Source organism: Bombina bombina, chromosome 3, assembly GCF_027579735.1.
Source record: "Bombina bombina isolate aBomBom1 chromosome 3, aBomBom1.pri, whole genome shotgun sequence".
Lineage (NCBI taxonomy): Eukaryota > Metazoa > Chordata > Amphibia > Anura > Bombinatoridae > Bombina > Bombina bombina.
Window position 1 is genome coordinate 980,962,291 of NC_069501.1, and position 22,069 is coordinate 980,984,359.

Below are 22,069 nucleotides of genomic sequence, written 5' to 3' on the forward strand. Positions count from 1 at the left end.
ATATTTCTTGGTGTCTTTCTCATCATTTTTCTTGGCATTCTTTTAGAATACCGAGAATTTTACAGTTTCTTCAGGATGGTTTAGATAAGGGTTTGTCCGCAAGTTCCTTGAAAGGTCAAATCTCTGCTCTTTCTGTTCTTTTTCACAGAAAGATTGCTATTCTTCCTGATATTCATTGTTTTGTACAAGCTTTGGTTCGTATAAAACCTGTCATTAAGTCAATTTCTCCTCCTTGGAGTTTGAATTTGGTTCTGGGGGCTCTTCAAGCTCCTCCGTTTGAACCTATGCATTCATTGGACATTAAATTACTTTCTTGGAAAGTTTTGTTCCTTTTGGCAATCTCTTCTGCCAGAAGAGTTTCTGAATTATCTGCTCTTTCTTGTGAGTCTCCTTTTCTGATTTTTCATCAGGATAAGGCGGTGTTGCGAACTTCTTTTGAATTTTTACCTAAAGTTGTGAATTCCAACAACATTAGTAGAGAAATTGTGGTTCCTTCATTATGTCCTAATCCTAAGAATTCTAAGGAGAAATCGTTGCATTCTTTGGATGTTGTTAGAGCTTTGAAATATTATGTTGAAGCTACTAAGTCTTTCCGAAAGACTTCTAGTCTATTTGTTATCTTTTCCGGTTCTAGAAAAGGCCAGAAAGCTTCTGCCATTTCTTTGGCATCTTGGTTGAAATCTTTAATTCATCTTGCCTATGTTGAGTCGGGTAAAACTCCGCCTCAGAGGATTACAGCTCATTCTACTAGGTCAGTTTCTACTTCCTGGGCGTTTAGGAATGAAGCTTCGATTGATCAGATTTGCAAAGCAGCAACTTGGTCCTCTTTGCATACTTTTACTAAATTCTACCATTTTTATGTATTTTCTTCTTCTGAAGCAGTTTTTGGTAGAAAAGTACTTCAGGCAGCGGTTTCAGTTTGAATCTTCTGCTTATGTTTTTCATTAAACTTTATTTTGGGTGTGGATTATTTTCAGCAGGAATTGGCTGTCTTTATTTTATCCCTCCCTCTCTAGTGACTCTTGTGTGGAAAGATCCACATCTTGGGTAATCATTATACCATACGTCACTAGCTCATGGACTCTTGCTAATTACATGAAAGAAAACATAATTTATGTAAGAACTTACCTCATAAATTAATTTCTTTCATATTAGCAAGAGTCCATGAGGCCCGCCCTTTTTTTGTGGTGGTTATGATTTTTGTATAAAGCACAATTATTCCAATTCCTTATTTTATATGCTTTCGCACTTTTTTATCACCCCACTTCTTGGCTATTCGTTAAACTGAATTGTGGGTGTGGTGAGGGGTGTATTTATAGGCATTTTGAGGTTTGGGAAACTTTGCCCCTCCTGGTAGGAATGTATATCCCATACGTCACTAGCTCATGGACTCTTGCTAATATGAAAGAAATTAATTTATCAGGTAAGTTCTTACATAAATTATGTTTTTATTTTTTTGCTTCTGTTGAAGCAGTTTTTGTGAGATTTTTTTTTTTTTTTTTCAGGCTGTGGTGCCCTCAGATGGGTACGCCTCTTTTTACCCTCCCGTTAGCATTCAGTGTCCTCTATAGCTTGGGTATTGTTTTCCCAAAAGTAATGAATGCAACTATGGACTCTCCCTGTATTTAGAAGGAAAACATAAATTATGACTTACCAGATAATTTCCTTTGCTTCGATACAGGGAGAGTCCACAGCTCCCGCCCGTGCTCTCCGGTGGGCAGCCCTATATTTAAGTTGTTTTCTTCTGACACCTTTTTCACCTTGATATTTCTCCAACTGTACCTTGTTACCTCGGCAGAATGACTGGGGGATGAGGGAAGTTGGGGTGGTATTTAAACCTTTGGCTGGGGTGTCTTTGTCTCCTCCTGGTGGCTAGATTCTGTATTCCCAAAAGTAATAAATGCACCTGTGGACTCTCGCTGTATCGAAGGAAAGGAAATGATCAATCTGGTAAGTCGTAATTTGTTTTTTTACCTCTGATTACCTTGTATCTAAGCGTCTGCAGACTGCCCCATTATTTTAGTTCTTTTGACAGACTTGCATTTTAGCCATTTTATGCTGAGTCTGACTCATAAATAACTCCATGGGAGTGAAAATAATGTTATCTATATGGCACAGAACAACTAGTGCTGTCTAGCTGTGAAAACTGTAAAAATGCACTGAGATAAGAGGCAACCTTTAAGTGCTTAGAAATTAGCATATGAGCCTACCTAGGTGTAGCTTTTAACATAGAATGCCAAGAGAACAAAGCAAATTTGATGATAAAAGTAAATTGGAAAGTTCTTTATAATTGCATGCCCTATCTGAATCATAACACATTTAGTTTTGACTAGCCTGTCCCCTTTAAAGGTTTATTAAACCCATATGTTTTCCTTCATGATTCAGATAGACCATACTATTTTAAACAACTTTCTAATTTGCTTCTTTCTCTTGATATTCTTTCCTGAAAAGCACATCTAGATAGGCTCAGTAGCTTCTGATTGGTGGCTGCACATATTTGCCCCATGTGCATTGCTATTTCTTTAACAAAGGATATCTAAAGAATGAAGCAAATTGGATAATAGAATTTAATTGGAATGTTGTTTAAAATTGTATTCTCTATCTGAACCATGATAGATTTTTTTGGGGTTTAATGTCCCTTTAAGTCTAAAGTACTTAAGTATTTTGGCATAGAGTAGTACATTTACCATGGTATTCCTATTACAAAAGAGCCTATTGTTTTTGTTTTATCCATGCTTAGCCCATCTAGGAGTGTTTTTGTAACAATGTATAGTGTATTTTTTAATAACAAGCCCCAAAGTATCAGATGTAGACTTAAGTCTACAGATTCCTGCTGTGTCCTTTTTATTTAATCTGCCTTTTAATATACAGGGGAAGGGGTTCTGCTTTCCTAGCCCCTTTCACTGGGTGTTCCAGCCTAACATCATCAACAGTACTAAACTGGGAGCTTCTATGTAAGTTTTTAAAAGGTTTATACTGGATTTTTAGATCCGTATTTGTGTATATTCTTCCTTATAGTAGTGTCTGATATGCAGTTATATGAAAACATTTGTTAAACTTATATGAAAACAGTGTACACCAATTTTTTGTTATTATTTTTTTGTTAAGCAATAGGGCATATCTTGTAGGCTGGTGTCTATGCTTTTAAAGGGACAGGAAAACATCCAACATTTCTTTCATTATTTGAATAAAACATACAATTGTAAACAACTTTCCAATTTACTTCTATTATGAAATTTGCTTTATTCTCTTGTTATCCTTTGCTGAATGAACATCATTCCACTACTGGCAACTAGATGAACACATCTAGTTAACCAATCACAAGAGACAAATGTGTGCAGGCACCAATCAGCAGCTAGCTCTCACTAGTGTAGGTAGGGTTGCCAGATGTTGGTAACAAAAATACCGGACAGATAAGGGGGGGGGGTGTTAAAAAAAAGTGTGTGTGTGTGTGTGTGTGTGTGTATATATATATATATATATATATATATATATATATATATATATATATATATATATATATATATATATATATATATATATATATATATATATATATATATATATATATACACACACATTGTGTGTGGGTGAAGGAAGGGTGATATTAATATAACAATTTTTTAAAAGAACTGTCTGAGACTGAGACACATACCTCATGTTGTATTATTTAGACTGACTGAGTCTAATCTAAGATTTCACTGCTTCAATTGCACTATTCTTATCTTGCAACCGAGTAAGCAGCATAGACTGACACTGTAGACAGCGCAGCCCGCCCCGCAGGTCTTCCTGCTGTCGTGACGTCACGAGCGTGATCACGTGACGTCCGACAGTCTCACACACACTCAAAACAGCACGCAGGCACGCACGGCGATCAGCTGCTGTGAGACAAGTACCAGTGTAGGGCTAAAAGGTGCCGGTGGACACGGGCTGACTTAGTTGCTGGGTAGGTAGGGGTCGGGGATGCGGCTTGGAATCCGGCAACGGTAGGATAAGGAAATAGAAGCAAGTTTTGCAACATTAAAAGTGTTTTACATTTTTTTTTTTTTAAACACACCTTAACTACCTAAGGTTATGTCCGTTTTTTTTAAATTAAATTACCGGGCAGTAGCCTGAAATACCGGACAGTCCGGTCTATTACCGGACACCTGGCAACCCTAAGTGTAGGATATGTATGTATTCTTTTTTTATCAAGGGATACCAGAAAAATGAAGCACATTTGAAAATAGAAGTGAATTGAAAATTATCTTAAAATGACATGCTCTATCTGAATCCTGCAAGTTTAATTTTGACTTTCCTATCCCTTTAATTCCAAACCTTCAAATAAACATTACTTTGAGTACAGGTCCTGTACAATGTGCATACAAAAAAAGACATGCAAATTCACAGCTGTGCAAGTTTCACAAAGTATTACTGAATCAACCCCCCTCTTTTTCAGACTGTGACCTTATGGCAAGGGTGAACAAAACTGCTCTTCCACATCCTATAAACTGCTTTTTTATTATACACAGCTTAAATTTGTAATTGCAATTTCCTATAAAATTAAAGCGACATTGTACACTAGATATTTTTTTTTTTTTACATAAATGTTTTGTAGATGATTCATTTATATAGCCCATCTGGGAGTTGTTTGTAAAAATATATAGTTTTTCTTATTTTTTAATAACATTGTTCTGATTTTAAGACTCATAACCAAACCCCAATGTTTTAGATGTATACTGATGTCTAGAGATTCTAGCTGCTATTGTTTATATAATCTGTCTTTTCATATGCTGTTCCTGTTTCCCAGCACCTTTCGATGTGTCCCAGCCTAACCTCATTGGTGCTAAGTAAGTTTTTTTGAAAGGTTTTATACTGGAATTTAGACCAGTATCTTTGCATATTCTTCTTTAGAGTAGTGTCTATTTCATGCAGGTATATTAAAATTGGTGTATACTGTCCCTTTAAACAGAAAAAATAAAAAAAAATGTTCCTTATCTTTTTGGGTAAGGAGTGTTATCCGCTTTGCTTATGAGACAGCTGGACATAAACCTCCTCAGAGGATTATGGCTCATTCTACTAGAGCAGTGGCTTTCTCTTGGGCCTTTAAGAACGAGGCCTATATGGATCAGATTTGTAAGGCGGCTACCTGGTCCTCCTTTACATACTTTTTCTAAATTTTACAAGTTTGATGTTTTTGCTTCGTCTGAAGCAGCTTTCGGGAGACATGTTTTGCAGGCTTTGGTGCCCTCAGATTAGGGCCCGCCTCTCTTTTTATTCCTCCCCTTATCATTCAGTGTCCTCCAGAGCTTGGGTATAAGTTTCCCAACAGTAAGGAATGATGCAGTGGACTCTCCTTCTATTAAGAAGAAAAACATAAATTATGCTTACCAGATAATTTAATTTCCTTCTGTATAAGGAGAGTCCACGGCCCCCACCCGTGTTCTCCGATGGTCGGCCCTCTAAATTATATTTTATCTTCTGGCACCATTTATACCCTGATATTTCTCCTACTGTTCCTTGTTCCCTCGGCAGAATGACTGGGGATGGGGGAAGTGGAAGAGGTATTTAAGCGTTTGTCTGGGGTGTCTTGGCCTCCTCCTGGTGGCCAGGTTCAGTATTTCCCAACAGTAAGGAATGATGTCGTGGACTCTCCTTATACAGAAGGAAATTAAATTATCTGGTAAGTATAATTTGTTTTTTCATCAAATTTGCTTTGTTCTCTTGTTTGTTGAAAGCCAAACCTAGGTAGGCTCATATGCTAATTTCTTAGGCATTGAAAGGCCGCCTCTTATTTCAGTGCTCTTTGACAGTTTTTTAATCTTGACAGTGCTAGTTCATGTGTCATATGGATCACATTTTGCTCACTCCCGTGGAGTTACTAAGGAGTAGTAATTGGCTTAAATGCAAGTCTGTCAACAAAACTGAAATAAGAGGGCATTCTGCAGAGGCTTAGATACAAGGTAATCGCAGATAAAAATTCTGGAGTGGACTGTCCCTTTAACCTCTGAATATAGAGCTTTCTAATGGTAGTGAAAGTCCACAAAACCCTATCCTTGCATATGGGAATGCATCACCTGGCTACCAGGAGGAGTCAAACACCCCAAACAGAGCATTCAACTATCCTTTGCCTACTCCTGGTGGCCAGGTGATGTATTCCCGTGTGTAAGACTAGGAATTCATGGACTCTCACTACCAAGAAAAAAAAATAATTTCTTGGGTAAAAATACATTTTATTTTTCCACTCCCTCCAAAGGAGACCTGAATAGCATACTGTAAAGTCGTTACCCTACTACATGCTACACAGTGATTGCTTACACCAGCACAGGAGCTTGTATACATTTTGGCTGTAATTAACTGAAGCAACGTCAATTAAATCTCCTTGGTTGGCAGAAAAGTTTACAACACACCAAAAAGAAAATTGTAGCACTCTCAAACATTAAATGGATTGAACTTTCTGAAGAATTTTCAATAGTTGTGTCCTTTGGATGCTTTGGGAAAATAGAACCTTTTAAATCTTGCTAAATTGTTGTGTTGTTTTAAAGGGATATTAACTGTAAAGTAACATTGCTTTATACAGTCATTATTTTGTTTGCATCTGCCTGAATCCTTCTAAAGAGTTTGTGTTCTGAATTTCTTGTAGAGGTTGAAGCTCAAATTGTCAGGTCCAGCTGCACACTACACAATGATTGCTTAGCCAGTGCACAAACTAATTTACAGCTGTCTCTGATTAATCACAATCAAGGGGGGATGCAAGAATAATTCTGACTTATTGTACTGTTCTGCTTACATTGTGCTAGCAAAGTGACAGTTTTAAATACTTTTAAAACATTTTTTTGCATATCGATCTTTTTGAATTCAGTGCATAATTACTTATGTACTAGGTTTATATAAAATATTTTAATGTCCCTTTTTAATGCTTTACAGACTCATTTAGAATCGTTATACTTCCTTGCTATGTGTGCTATTGCAGTACTTGTATATGCTAAGCTTTTATAAAAGTCCCTTTTTAAAGTGAAACTTCCAGCTGTTTTTTTTCAGAAAATGCTTTTAAACTTATAAACAAATTTGTTACTCGGTTTCTGAAGAACCTTTTTTTTTTTTCTTTTTTTTTTCCTGCAGACATATTTATGTTGAGGTGTGCTAGGCTGAGCTTGGCATCAGCAATGCAGCCACCCTTTTGAATTGTCTTAAAAAATAATTCACTCTAGCCCTCTTTTTATCCAAGGATCTCTAATGCATTTTTATATTTTTAAAAGCCTTCTTTGACAAGGAATTAAACATAAGACATTGCAAAGTTGCATTGTAAACATTCCTACTAGGGTTGCACCGTTACCATTTCTTTCATGTAATTAGCAAGAGTCCATGAGCTAGTGACGTATGGGATATACATTCCTACCAGGAGGGGCAAAGTTTCCCAAACCTCAAAATGCCTATAAATACACCCCTCACCACACCCACAATTCAGTTTTACAAACTTTGCCTCCTATGGAGGTGATGAAGTAAGTTTGTGCTAGATTCTACGTTGATATGCGCTCCGCAGCAGGTTGGAGCCCGGTTTTCCTCTCAGCGTGCAGTGAATGTCAGAGGGATGTGAGGAGAGTATTGCCTATTTGAATGCAGTGATCTCCTTCTACGGGGTCTATTTCATAGGTTCTCTGTTATCGGTCGTAGAGATTCATCTCTTACCTCCCTTTTCAGATCGACGATATACTCTTATATATACCATTACCTCTGCTGATTCTCGTTTCAGTACTGGTTTGGCTTTCTACAAACATGTAGATGAGTGTCCTGGGGTAAGTAAATCTTATTTTCTGTGACACTCTAAGCTATGGTTGGGCACTTTGATTATAAAGTTCTAAATATATGTATTCAAACATTTATTTGCCTTGACTCAGAATGTTCAACATTCCTTATTTTTCAGACAGTCAGTTTCATATTTGGGATAATGCATTTGAATTAAACATTTTTTCTTACCTTCAAAAATTTGACTCTTTTTCCCTGTGGGCTGTTAGACTCGCGGGGGCTGAAAATGCTTCATTTTATTGCGTCATTTTTGGCGCAGACTTTTTTGGCGCAAAAAATCTTTTCCGTTTCCGGCGTCATACGTGTCGCCGGAAGTTGCGTCATTTTTTGACGTTATTTTGCGCCAAAAGTGTCGGCGTTCCGGATGTGGCGTCATTTTTGGCGCCAAAAGCATTTAGGCGCCAAATAATGTGGGCGTCTTATTTGGCGCTAAAAAATATGGGCGTCGCTTTTGTCTCCACATTATTTAAGTCTCATTTTTTCATTGCTTCTGGTTGCTAGAAGCTTGTTCTTTGGCATTTTTTCCCATTCCTGAAACTGTCATTTAAGGAAGTTGATCAATTTTGCTTTATATGTTGTTTTTTCTCTTTCATATTGCAAGATGTCTCACGTTGCATCTGAGTCAGAAGATACTACAGGAAAATCGCTGTCTAGTGCTGGATCTACCAAAGCTAAGTGTATCTGCTGTAAACTTTTGGTAGCTATTCCTCCGGCTGTTTTTTGTATTAATTGTCATGACAAACTTGTTAATGCAGATGATATTTCCTTTAGTAAAGTACCATTGTCTGTTGCAGTTCCTTCAACATCTAAGGTGCAGAATGTTCCTGATAACATAAGAGATTTTGTTTCTGAATCCATAAATTAGGCTATGTCTGTTATTTCTCCTTCTAGTAAACGTAAAAAATCTTTTAAAACTTCTCTCCCTACAGATGAATTTTTAAATGAACATCATCATTCTGATTCTGATGACTCTTCTGGTTCAGAGAATTCTGTCTCAGAAATTGATGCTGATAAATCTTCATATTTATTTAAAATGGAATTTATTCGTTCTTTACTTAAAGAAGTACTAATTGCTTTAGAAATAGAGGATTCTGGTCCTCTTGATACTAATTCTAAACGTTTGGATAAGGTGTTTAAATCTCCTGTGGTTATTCCAGAAGTTTTTCCTGTTCCTAATGCTATTTCTGCAGTAATTTCCAAAGAATGGGATAAATTGGGTAATTCATTTACTCCTTCTAAACGTTTTAAGCAATTATATCCTGTGCCGTCTGACAGATTAGAATTTTGGGACAAAATCCCTAAAGTTGATGGGGCTATTTCTACCCTTGCTAAACGTACTACTATTCCTACGTCAGATGGTACTTCCTTTAAGGATCCTTTAGATAGGAAAATTGAATCCTTTCTAAGAAAAGCTTATCTGTGTTCAGGTAATCTTCTTAGACCTGCTATATCTTTGGCTGATGTTGCTGCAGCTTCAACTTTTTGGTTGGAAACTTTAGCGCAACAAGTAACAGATCATGATTCTCATGATATTATTATTCTTCTTCAGCATGCTAATAATTTTATCTGTGATGCCATTTTTGATATTATCAGAGTTGATGTCAGGTTTATGTCTCTAGCTATTTTAGCTAGAAGAGCTTTATGGCTTAAGACTTGGAATGCTGATATGGCTTCTAAATCAACTCTACTTTCCATTTCTTTCAAGGGTAACAAATTATTTGGTTCTCAGTTGGATTCTATTATCTCAACTGTTACTGGTGGGAAAGGAACTTTTTTACCACAGGATAAAAAAATCTAAGGGTAAAAACAGGGCTAATAATCGTTTTCGTTCCTTTCGTTTCAACAAAGAACAAAAGCCTAATCCTTCATCCTCAGGAGCAGTTTCAGTTTGGAAACCATCTCCAGTTTGGAATAAATCCAAGCCTGCTAGAAAGGCAAAGCCTGCTTCTAAGTCCTCATGAAGGTGCGGCCCTCATTCCAGCTCAGCTGGTAGGGGGCAGGTTATGTTTTTTCAAAGAAATTTGGATCAATTCTGTTCACAATCTTTGGATTCAGAACATTGTTTCAGAAGGGTACAGAATTGGTTTCAAGATGAGACCTCCTGCAAAGAGATTTTTTCTTTCCCGTGTCCCAGTAAATCCAGTGAAAGCTCAAGCATTTCTGAATTGTGTTTCAGATCTAGAGTTGGCTGGAGTAATTATGCCAGTTCCAGTTCCGGAACAGGGGATGGGGTTTTATTCAAATCTCTTCATTTTACCAAAGAAGGAGAATTCCTTCAGACCAGTTCTGGATCTAAAAATATTGAATCGTTATCTAAGGATACCAACGTTCAAGATGGTAACTGTAAGGACTATCTTGCCTTTTGTTCAGCAAGGGCATTATATGTCCACAATAGATTTACAGGATGCATATCTGCATATTCTGATTCATCCAGATCATTATCAGTTCCTGAGATTCTCTTTTCTGGACAAGCATTACCAGTTTGTGGCTCTGCCGTTTGGCCTAGCTACAGCTCCAAGAATTTTTACAAAGGTTCTCGGTGCCCTTCTGTCTGTAATCAGAGAACAGGGTATTGTGGTATTTCCTTATTTGGACGATATCTTGGTACTTGCTCAGTCTTTACATTTAGCAGAATCTCATACGAATCGACTTGTGTTGTTTCTTCAAGATCATGGTTGGAGGATCAATTTACCAAAAAGTTCATTGATTCCTCAGACAAGGGTAACCTTTCTGGGTTTCCAGATAGATTCAGTGTCCATGACTCTGTCTTTAACAGACAAGAGACGTCTAAAATTGATTTCAGCTTGTCGAAACCTTCAGTCACAATCATTCCCTTCGGTAGCCTTATGCATGGAAATTCTAGGTCTTATGACTGCTGCATCGGACGCGATCCCCTTTGCTCGTTTTCACATGCGACCTCTTCAGCTCTGTATGCTGAATCAATGGTGCAAGGATTACACAAAGATATCTCAATTAATATCTTTAAAACCGATTGTTCGACACTCTCTAACGTGGTGGACAGATCACCATCGTTTAATTCAGGGGGCTTCTGTCACAAGGTCCTTTTTTCCATCAGGATCTGAAATCCTTAAATTTAAAGGTATGGAGATTGAACGCTTGATTCTTGGTCAAAGAGGTTTCTCTGACTCTGTGATTAATACTATGTTACAGGCTCGTAAATCTGTATCTAGAGAGATATATTATAGAGTCTGGAAGACTTATATTTCTTGGTGTCTTTTTCATCATTTTTCTTGGCATTCTTTTAGAATACCGAGAATTTTACAGTTTCTTCAGGATGGTTTAGATAAGGGTTTGTCTGCAAGTTCCTTGAAAGGACTAATCTCTGCTCTTTCTGTTCTTTTTCACAGAAAGATTGCTATTCTTCCTGATATTCATTGTTTTGTACAAGCTTTGGTTCATATAAAACCTGTCATTAAGTCAATTTCTCCTCCTTGGAGTTTGAATTTGGTTCTGGGAGCTCTTCAAGCTCCTCCCTTTGAACCTATGCATTCATTGGACATTAAATTACTTTCTTGGTAAGTTTTGTTCCTTTTGGCCATCTCTTCTGCCAGAAGAGTTTCTGAATTATCTGCTCTTTCTTGTGAGTCTCCTTTTCTGATTTTTCATCAGGATAAGGCGGTGTTGCAAACTTCTTTTGAATTTTTACCTAAAGTTGTGAATTCCAACAACATTAGTAGAGAAATTGTGGTTCCTTCATTATGTCCTAATCCTAAGAATTCTAAGGAGAAATCATTGCATTCTTTGGATGTTGTTAGAGCTTTGAAATATTATGTTGAAGCTACTAAGTCTTTCCGAAAGACTTCTAGTCTATTTGTTATCTTTTCCGGTTCTAGAAAAGGCCAGAAAGCTTCTGCCATTTCTTTGGCATCTTGGTTGAAATCTTTAATTCATCTTGCCTATGTTGAGTCGGGTAAAACTCCGCCTCAGAGGATTATAGCTCATTCTACCAGGTCAGTTTCTACTTCCTGGGCGTTTAGGAATGAAGCTTCGGTTGATCAGATTTGCAAAGCAGCAACTTAGTCCTCTTTGCATACTTTTACTAAATTCTACCATTTTGATGTATTTTCTTCTTCTGAAGCAGTTTTTGGTAGAAAAGTACTTCAGGCAGCGGTTTCAGTCTGAATCTTCTGCTTATGTTTTTCATTAAACTTTATTTTGGGTGTGGATTATTTTCAGCAGGAATTGGCTGTCTTTATTTTATCCCTCCCTCTCTAGTGACTCTTGTGTGGAAAGATCCACATCTTGGGTAATCATTATCCCATACGTCACTAGCTCATGGACTCTTGCTAATTACATGAAAGAAAACATAATTTATGTAAGAACTTACCTGATAAATTAATTTCTTTCATATTAGCAAGAGTCCATGAGGCCCGCCCTTTTTTTGTGGTGGTTATGATTTTTGTATAAAGCACAATTATTCCAATTCCTTATTTTATATGCTTTCGCACTTTTTTATCACCCCACTTCTTGGCTATTCGTTAAACTGAATTGTGGGTGTGGTGAGGGGTGTATTTATAGGAATTTTGAGGTTTGGGAAACTTTGCCCCTCCTGGTAGGAATGTATATCCCATACGTCACTAGCTCATGGACTCTTGCTAATATGAAAGAAATGAATTTATCAGGTAAGTTCTTACATAAATTATGTTTTTTTTTAAAATAGACTACAAGTACCGATTTCTTTTTTTTTTTTTTTTTTTAGCTGATACTAATTACCGATATTTTTTTAATGTCATGTGACAGTTTCCCAAGCTCAATACAGATTAATGATTTAAGATAGGTTATTTATAATTCTAAAGAACTGTAATTTAAAAAACATTATGAAATAATAAAACTGTTTTATTTGCTTGTTGTCACAAAGTTGTAAAAACTTGAAGAATATTACAATAAAATATATTGATAACAATAATACAAACAAATGTAAAATCACAACCAACTAAACGTGCAATACAGTAAAAAATATAACAGTGCACTGTTTAAACATGGGGAACAACACTATGGGCTAAATTACATTTGACTGGTAAGCTTTAACAATGCTCTCATTGCATGTCCAACTCCATTAATGTCTATGGAGTTGGAAATGTGAACAGAGCATTGGGTAAAGTTTACCAATCAAATGTAATCTTAATCTAGTTCTATAATTTGTAGGATAAGTGTTCAAAGGGATTAAATTATTTTTTCCATTAATACTCTTCCTGCAATTATATAAGCTTGGGATGTTCCTAAGAGTACAGTATGTTTTGAGCATAATTGTGCAAGATAATAACTAGCAGTATAACAGGCAATCTAGCAATTATAATAGTTTTTCAAAAGTTAGTGGCAAGTTCTTTTTAAGAAACAGAATCATCTCTGCATATTCAGATATGTCTGTTTTTGCTATTAGTAAGGATGTTTGACGCTAAGTTGAACAGGATTTTACTTTCCGCACTACTGCATGGGGCAGAAAGATATTTTTGAGCCATTTTAGCCATAACTGGAAATTTGTTTATTAACTACCTAGTACTTCAGGGATCTGTCTGAACGAGGTACAGTGATCTCTTCTACAATAATACAAATAACAGCAATTTCTATTGGCAGAACAGAGTGATAACATTTTTAGTTAAAGGGACATTCCAGCCAAAACTGGAATCCACATGGATGCATTTCAGTTTTTAATTGAAACATTTTTGTAATAAACATGCATTAGCAAAAATGCTTCTAATAAAAGCTATAGCTGTTTCAAATGTGTATTTAAGTATGTACAGTGTACCAGCATTTTAAACACAGCACTTGCGCAAAGAGCTTAAGGGGCTTGCACCATCTGGTAATGACTCAATTTGTCAATTGCTGACATGAAACAAGCACCACTGGAGCTCTGAGCAGCTGCAGTATTTAAACTGCTAATGCACTGAGAATATCTAGCTATGCCTCACATGAACATACAAAGGAAAAACATTTAGTAGAAGCATTTTTGCCAATACATGTATATTGCAAATATGTTTGTATTCAAAGATGTAATTCATCCATGTACATTTAAATTTAGACTCGAATGTTCGTTTAAGTCTCCACTTCAGCTTAAAATGAAATGGGAACATGCAGTTTGAAGAAACGCCACAATATGGGGTATGGGTAGGAAATGGTGGAATCGGTTTAAGTATCCATGCATTTGCACAAGTACTTGTGCAAAAATACTCTATCGACTCCGATACTAGTATCGGTATCGGTGCAACCCTAATTCCTGCTGCCATCATACTGCACAGGTGGTGTATATTCTTATATGCAATGTAGCCAATTGTGGGAAGATGTTTTGGAACCAACTTCTGGGTATACACACACTGCTCCATTGAGACAGAAAGGGTAAACCTATCATGCATGATTTCCATTACAGAATTGTCCTGCTTGAAGAAGGGTATATTTATTTATTTTTTACCATGCTACAGTATTTTTCTATATAACAGACCTAGACAATACAGCACATAAGTGGCAGTGGCTGGAGTCTGTCGGGTGAAAATATTGCAGTTGCCAAAATGCTTCCATATTTTCACAGTGAATGTGTATTTGTTTCTGTTATATTACGTTACTTTGTCGTACCAGCAGCTATTTTGTCTTTTGGTATCTAGTCATGTTAATAGATATATAGCTAAACCCTTATCCTAAACTGTAGCTGCGGCTAGTGCGAGCAAGTCACCATTATTATGGCAGTATCTAACAAACAACATAATTGGTGTGGCATTTGCTTCTTAAGTTATATTATTGTGCAGATTGTTACCAGATTCGCTGCTTGTCATTTGCTATGTTGACCCAGCCAATTTTGTGAAGTCCTGTCATAGCCGTATTGTAGCCTTATTGTAGCCTTATTGTAGCAGCGCCAATTTCTTTCATGTAATTGGCAAGAGTCCATGAGCTAGTGACATATGGGATATACAATCCTACCAGGAGGGGCAAAGTTTCCCAAACCTCAAAATGCCTATAAATACACCCCTCACCACACCCACAATTCAGTTTTACAAACTTTGCCTCCTATGGAGGTGGTAAAGTAAGTTTGTGCTAAGATTTCTATGTTGATATGCGCTTCTCAGCATTGTTGAAGCCCGATTCCTCTCAGAGTACAGCGAATGTCAGAGGGACGTGAAGGGAGTATCACTTATTGAATACAATGATTTCCCTTCTCTGTTATCGGTCGTAGAGATTCATCTCCTACCTCCCTGTTCAGATCGACGATATACTCTCAAATTACCATTACCTCTACTGATAACTGTTTCTGTACTGGTTTGGCTATCTGCTATATGTGGATGGGTGTCTTTTGGTAAGTATGTTTTTTTACTTAAGGCACCCCAGCTATGGTTTGGCACCTTATGCATTTATATAAAGTTCTAAATATATGTATTGTACTTATATTTGCCATGAGTCAGGTTCATGTATTTCCTTCTGCAGACTGTCAGTTTCATATTTGGGGAATATAAACATCTTTTAAAAATGAAATTTATTTCTTACCTGGGGTTTAGTCTTTTTTTCAATTGACTACTTCTTACAAATTGCGGGCGGTATTAGGCCCGCGGGTGCGACAAATGCTAAACTTTATTGCGTCATTTTTGGCGCGAAAATTTTTTTGGCGCGAAAAAGTACGTCTATGACGCAAGTTCGTAATTTCCGGCGTCATACTTGACGCCGAGACCTTTCACACGGTTGCATCATTAGTAACCCGAGTGTGTCATTTCCGGTTATTTTTTGGCGCCAAAAAAAGTTTAGTTACGTTGTGCGTCATTCTTGGCGCCAAACTTTTTCATTATTTCAATACCCCATTGATGTTTGCCTCTTGATTTTTTTCTCTATCAGAGGGCTATGCTATTTGCATTTTTTCTCATTTCCTGAAACTGTCATATAAGGAAATAGATAATTTTGCTTTATATGTTGTTTTTTCTCTTACATTTTGCAAGATGTCTCACTTTGACCCTGCCTCAGAAGCTTCTGCTGGAACATTGCTGCTTGACATCGGTTCTACCAAAGCTAAGTGCATTTGTTGTAAAGTTGTAGATATTATATCGCCGAATGTCATTTGTAATAGTTGTTTTGATAAACTTTTACATGCAGATAATGTGTCTATCAGTAATAGTACATTGCCAGTTGCAGTTCCTTCAACTTCTAATGTGCATAATATACCTGTAAATTTTAAAGAATTTGTTTCTGATTCTATTCTGAAGGCTTTGTCTGCATTTCCACCTTCAAATAAATGTAATAGGTCTTTTATAACTTCTCATTTAGTTGATGAAATTTCAAATGACCAACATTATGATAATTTATCCTCTTCTGATGAGGATCTATTTGATTCAGAAGATCCTCCTCAGACATTGACACTGACAAATCTACTTATTTATTTAAAATTGAGTATATGCATTCTTTATTAAAGAAGTGTTAATTACTTTGGATATTGAGGTAACCAGTCCTCTTGAGGTTCAGTCTAATAAACGTTTAATTGCTGTTTTTAAACTTCCTGTGGTTTCTCCAGGAGTTTTTTCCTATTCCGGAGGCTATTTCTGATATGATTCTAAGGAATGGAATAAGCCAGTTACTACTTTTATTCATTTTTTTAAGGTTTAAAAATTGTATCCTTTGCCAGCAAAATTTATAGAGTTTTGGGAAAAGATCTCCAAAATTGATGGGGCTATTTCTACTCTTGCTAAACGTACTTCTATTTCTATGGAAGATAGTACTTCCTTTAAGGATCCTTTAGATAGGAAGCTTGAATCTTATCTAAGGAAGGCCTATTTATATTCAGGTCATCTCAGACCTGCAATTTCTTTGGCTGATGTTGCGGCTGCATCAACTTTCTGGTTGGAGAATTTAGCGCAACAAGAATTGGATTCTGACATATCTAGCATTATTTGCTTACTGCAACATGCTAATCATTTTATTTGTGATGTTAGATCCATGTCTTTAGCTTTATTAGCTAGAAGAGCTTTGTGGCTTAAATCTTGGAATGCTGATATGACATCTAAATCTAGATTACTATCTCTTTCTTTCCAAGGTAATAATTTATTTGGTTCTCAGTTGGATTCTATTATTTCAACTGTTACTGGGGGAAAGGGAGTTTTTCTGCCTCAGGATAAAAAACCTAAGGGTAAATCTAAGGCTTCTAACCATTTTCGTTCCTTTCGTCAGAATAAGGAACAAAAAACTCTATCCTCCCTCCAATTGGAAACCTTCCTCAAATTGGAATAAATCCAAGCCTTTTAGGAAACCAAAGTCAGCCCCTAAGTCCGCATGAAGGTGCGGCCCTCATTCTAGTTCAGCTGGTAGGGGGCAGATAAAGGTTTTTCAAGGATATTTGGATAAAATCTGTTCAAAATCAATGGATTCAGAGCATTGTCTCTCAAGGGTATCGAATAGGATTCAGAGTAAGACCTCCTGTGAGAAGATTTTTTCTCTCACGTATCCCAGTAAATCCAGTAAAAGCTCAGGCTTTCCTGAAGTGTGTTTCAGACCTGGAGAGGGGTAATCATGCCAGTTCCTCTTCTGGAACAAGGTTTGGGGTTTTATTCAAATCTATTCATTGTCCCAAAGAAGGAAAATTTATTCAGACCAGTTCTGGATCTGAAAATTTTGAATCGTTATGTAAGAGTACCAACTTTCAAGATGGTGACTATAAGGACTATTCTGCCTTTTGTTCAGCGAGGACATATGTCCACAATAGACTTGCAGGATGCATACCTTCTTATTCCGATTCATCCAGAACATTTTCAGTTTCTGAGATTCTCTTTTCTAGACAAGCATTACCAATTTGTTGCTCTTCCATTTTTTTTATCCGTATGGATGTGTTTAATTTGTTTTTTTCTTAAGCTCATGTCTGTTAGATTTCTTTCATGTAATTAGCAAGAGTCCATGAGCTAGTGACGTATGGGATATACATTCCTACCAGGAGGGGCAAAGTTTCCCAAACCTCAAAATGCCTATAAATACACCCCTCACCACACCCACAAATCAGTTTTACAAACTTTGCCTCCCATGGAGGTGGTGAAGTAAGTTTGTGCTAGATTCTTCGTTGATATGCGCTTCGCAGCAGGCTGGAGCCCGGTTTTCTCCTCAGTGTGCAGTGAATGTCAGAGGGATGTGAAGAGAGTATTGCCTATTTGAATTCAATGATCTCCTTCTACGGGGTCTATTTCATAGGTTCTCTGTTATCGGTCGTAGAGATTCATCTCTTACCTCCCTTTTCAGATCGACGATATACTCTTATGTATACCATTACCTCTACTGATTCTCGTTTCAGTACTGGTTTGGCTTTCTACTACATGTAGATGAGTGTCCTGGGTAAGTAAGTCTTATTTTTGTGACACTCTAAGCTATGGTTGGGCACTTTTATATAAAGTTCTAAATATATGTGTTTAAACATTTATTTGCCTTGATTCAGGATGTTCAACATTCCTTATTTCAGACAGTCAGTTTCATTATTTGGGATAATGCATTTGAATAATCAATTTTTCTTACCTTAAAATTTGACTTTTTTTCCTGTGGGCTGTTAGGCTCGCGGGGGCTGAAAATGCTTCATTTTATTGCGTCATTCTTGGCGCGGATTTTTTTGGTGCAAAAAATTTTTCTTTGTCATTTCCGGCGTCATACCTGTCGCCGGAAGTTGCGTCATTTTTTTGACGTTTTTGCGCCAAAAATGTCAGCGTCACCGGATGTGGCGTCATTTTTGGCGCTTAAAGCATTTAGGCGCCAAATAATGTGGGCGTCTTTTTTGGCGCTAAAAAATCTGGGCATTTTTTCCCATTCCTGAAACTGTCATTTAAGGAATTTGATAAATTTTGCTTTATATGTTGTTTTTTTCTATTACATATTGCAAGATGTCTCAGATTGACCCTGAATCAGAAGATACTTCTGGAAAATTGCTGCCTGATGCTGGATCTACCAAAGATAAGTGTATCTGTTGTAAACTTATGGTAACTGTTCCTCCGGCTGTTGTTTGTAATGAATGTCATGACAAACTTGTTAATGCAGATAAGATTTCCTTTAGTAATGTTCCATTACCTGTTGCTGTTCCATCAACATCTAATATTCAGGGTGTTCCTGTTAACATAAGAGATTTTGTTTCTAAATCTATTAAGAAGACTGTCTGTTATTCCTCCTTCTAGTAAACGTAAAAAGTATTTCTTTCATGTAATTAGCAAGAGTCCATGAGCTAGTGACGTATGGGATATACATTCCTACCAGGAGGGGCAAAGTTTCCCAAACCTTAAAATGCCTATAAATACACCCCTCACCACACCCACAATTCAGTTTTACAAACTTTGCCTCCGATGGAGGTGGTGAAGTAAGTTTGTGCTAGATTCTACGTTGATATGCGCTCCGCAGCAAGTTGGAGCCCGGTTTTCCTCTCAGCGTGCAGTGAATGTCAGAGGGATGTGAGGAGAGTATTGCCTATTTGAATGCAGTGATCTCCTTCTAAGGGGTCTATTTCATAGGTTCTCTGTTATCGGTCGTAGAGATTCATCTCTTACCTCCCTTTTCAGATCGACGATATACTCTTATATATACCATTACCTCTGCTGATTCTCGTTTCAGTACTGGTTTGGCTATCTGCTATATGTAGATGAGTGTCCTGGGGTAAGTAAGTCAAGGGTAACCTTTTTAGGTTTCTAGATAAATTCAGTGTCTATGACTCTGTCCTTGTCAGACAAGAGAAGTTTAACATTGATATCAGCTTCTCAAAACCTTCAGTCACAATCATTCCCTTTGGTAGCCTTATGCATGGAAATGTTGGGTCTTAGGACTGCCGCATCAGATGCGATCTCCTTTGCTCGTTTTCACATGCGACCTCTTCAGCTCTGTATGCTGAACCTATGGTGCAGGGATTACTCAAAGATATCTCAATTTTTATCTTTAAACCGATTTTACAACACTCTCTGACATGGTGGACAGATCACCATCATTTAGTTCAGGGGGCTTCTTTGTTCTCCGACCTGGACTATAATCTCAACAGATGCAAGTCTTACAGGTTGGGGAGCTGTGTGGGGGTATCTGACGGCACAAGGGGTTTGGGAATCTCAGGAGGTGAGATTTCCGATCAATATTTTGGAACTCCGTGCAATTTTCAGAGCTCTTCAGTCTTGGCCTCTTCTGAAGAGAGAGTTGTTCATTTGTTTTCAGATAGACAATGTCACAACTGTGGCATACATCAATCATCAAGGAGGGACTCACAGTCCTCTGGCTATGAAAGAAGTATCTCGAATTTTGGTTTGGGCGGAATCCAGCTCCTGTCTAATCTCTGCGGTTCATATCCCAGGTATGGACAATTGGAAAGCGGATTATTTCAGTCGCCAAACGTTGCATCCGGGCGAATGGTCTCTTCACCCAGAGGTATTTCTTCAGATTGTTCAAATGTGGGAACTTCCAGAAATAGATCTGATGGCTTCTCATCTAAACAAGAAACTTCCCAGGTATCTGTCCAGATCCCGGGATCCTCAGGCGGAGGCAGTGGATGCATTATCACTTCCTTGGAAGTATCATCCTGCCTATATCTTTCCGCCTCTAGTTCTTCTTCCAAGAGTAATCTCCAAGATTCTGAAGGAATGCTCGTTTGTTCTGCTGGTAGCTCCGGCATGGCCTCACAGGTTTTGGTATGCGGATCTTGTCCGGATGGCCTCTTGCCAACCGTGGACTCTTCCGTTAAGACCAGACCTTTTTGTCTCAAGGTCCTTTTTTCCATCAGGATCTGAAATCCTTAAATTTAAAGGTATGGAGATTGAACGCTTGATTCTTAGTCAAAGAGGTTTCTCTGACTCTGTGACTAATACTATGTTACAGGCTCGTAAATCTGTATCCAGAGAGATATATTATAGAGTCTGGAAGACTTATATTTCTTGGTGTCTTTCTCATCATTTTTCTTGGCATTCTTTTAGAATACCGAGAATATTACAGTTTCTTCAGGATGGTTTAGATAAGGGTTTGTCCGCAAGTTCCTTGAAAGGTCAAATCTCTGCTCTTTCTGTTCTTTTTTACAGAAAGATTGCTATTCTTCCTGATATTCATTGTTTTGTACAAGCTTTGGTTCGTATAAAGCCTGTCATTAAGTCAATTTCTCCTCCTTGGAGTTTGAATTTGGTTCTGGGGGCTCTTCAAGCTCCTCCATTTGAACCTATGCATTCATTGGATATTAAATTACTTTCTTGGAAAGTTTTGTTCCTTTTGGCCATCTCTTCTGCCAGAAGAGTTTCTGAATTATCTGCTCTTTCTTGTGAGTCTCCTTTTCTGATTTTTCATCAGGATAAGGCGGTGTTGCGAACTTCTTTTGAATTTTTACCTAAGTTGTGAATTCCAACAACATTAGTAGAGACATTGTGGTTCCTTCATTATGTCTTAATCCTAAGAATTCTAAGGAGAAATCGTTGCATTCTTTGGATGTTATTAGAGCTTTGAAATATTATGTTGAAGCTACTAAGTCTTTCCGAAAGACTTCTAGTTTATTTGTTATCTTTTCCGGTTTTAGAAAGGCCAGAAAACTTCTGCCATTTCTTTGGCATCTTGGTTGAAATCTTTAATTCATCTTGCCTATGTTGAGTCGGGTAAGACTCCGCCTCATAGGATTACAGCTCATTCTTCTAGGTCAGTTTCTACTTCCTGGGCGTTTAGGAATGAAGCTTCGGTTGATCAGATTTGCAAAGCGGCAACTTGGTCCTCTTTGCATACTTTTACCAAATTCTACCATTTTGTTGTATTTTCTTCTTCTGAAGCAGTTTTTGGTAGAAAAGTACTTCAGGCAGCAGTTTCAGTTTGAATCTTCTGCTTATGTTTTCATTTAAACTTTATTTTGGGTGTGGATTATTTTCAGCAGGATTTGGCTGTCTTTATTTTATCCCTCCCTCTCTAGTGACTCTTGTGTGGAAAGATCCACATCTTGGGTAGTCATTATCCCATACGTCACTAGCTCATGGACTCTTGCTAATTACATGAAAGAAAACCTAATTTATGTAAGAACTTACCTGATAAATTCATTTCTTTCATATTAGCAAGAGTCCATGAGGCCCGCCTTTTTTTGTATAAAGCACAATTATTCCAATTCCTTATTTTATATGCTTTCGCACTTTTTTCTTATCACCCCACTTCTTGGCTATTCGTTAAACTGAATTGTGGGTGTGGTGAGGGGTGTATTTATAGGCATTTTAAGGTTTGGGAAACTTTGCCCCTCCTGGTAGGAATGTATATCCCATACGTCACTAGCTCATGGACTCTTGCTAATATGAAAGAAATGAATTTATCAGGTAAGTTCTTACATAAATTATGTTTTTAA

The 22,069-nt window shown here is 37.3% G+C and overlaps 1 protein-coding gene across 1 annotated transcript in view; it reads left to right on the plus strand.

Annotated features, from left to right (window-relative positions):
- Positions 1–22,069, plus strand: part of SPATS2 (spermatogenesis associated serine rich 2) — a 941,596-nt gene that overhangs the window by 190,584 nt on the left and 728,943 nt on the right. The window lies entirely within an intron of this gene.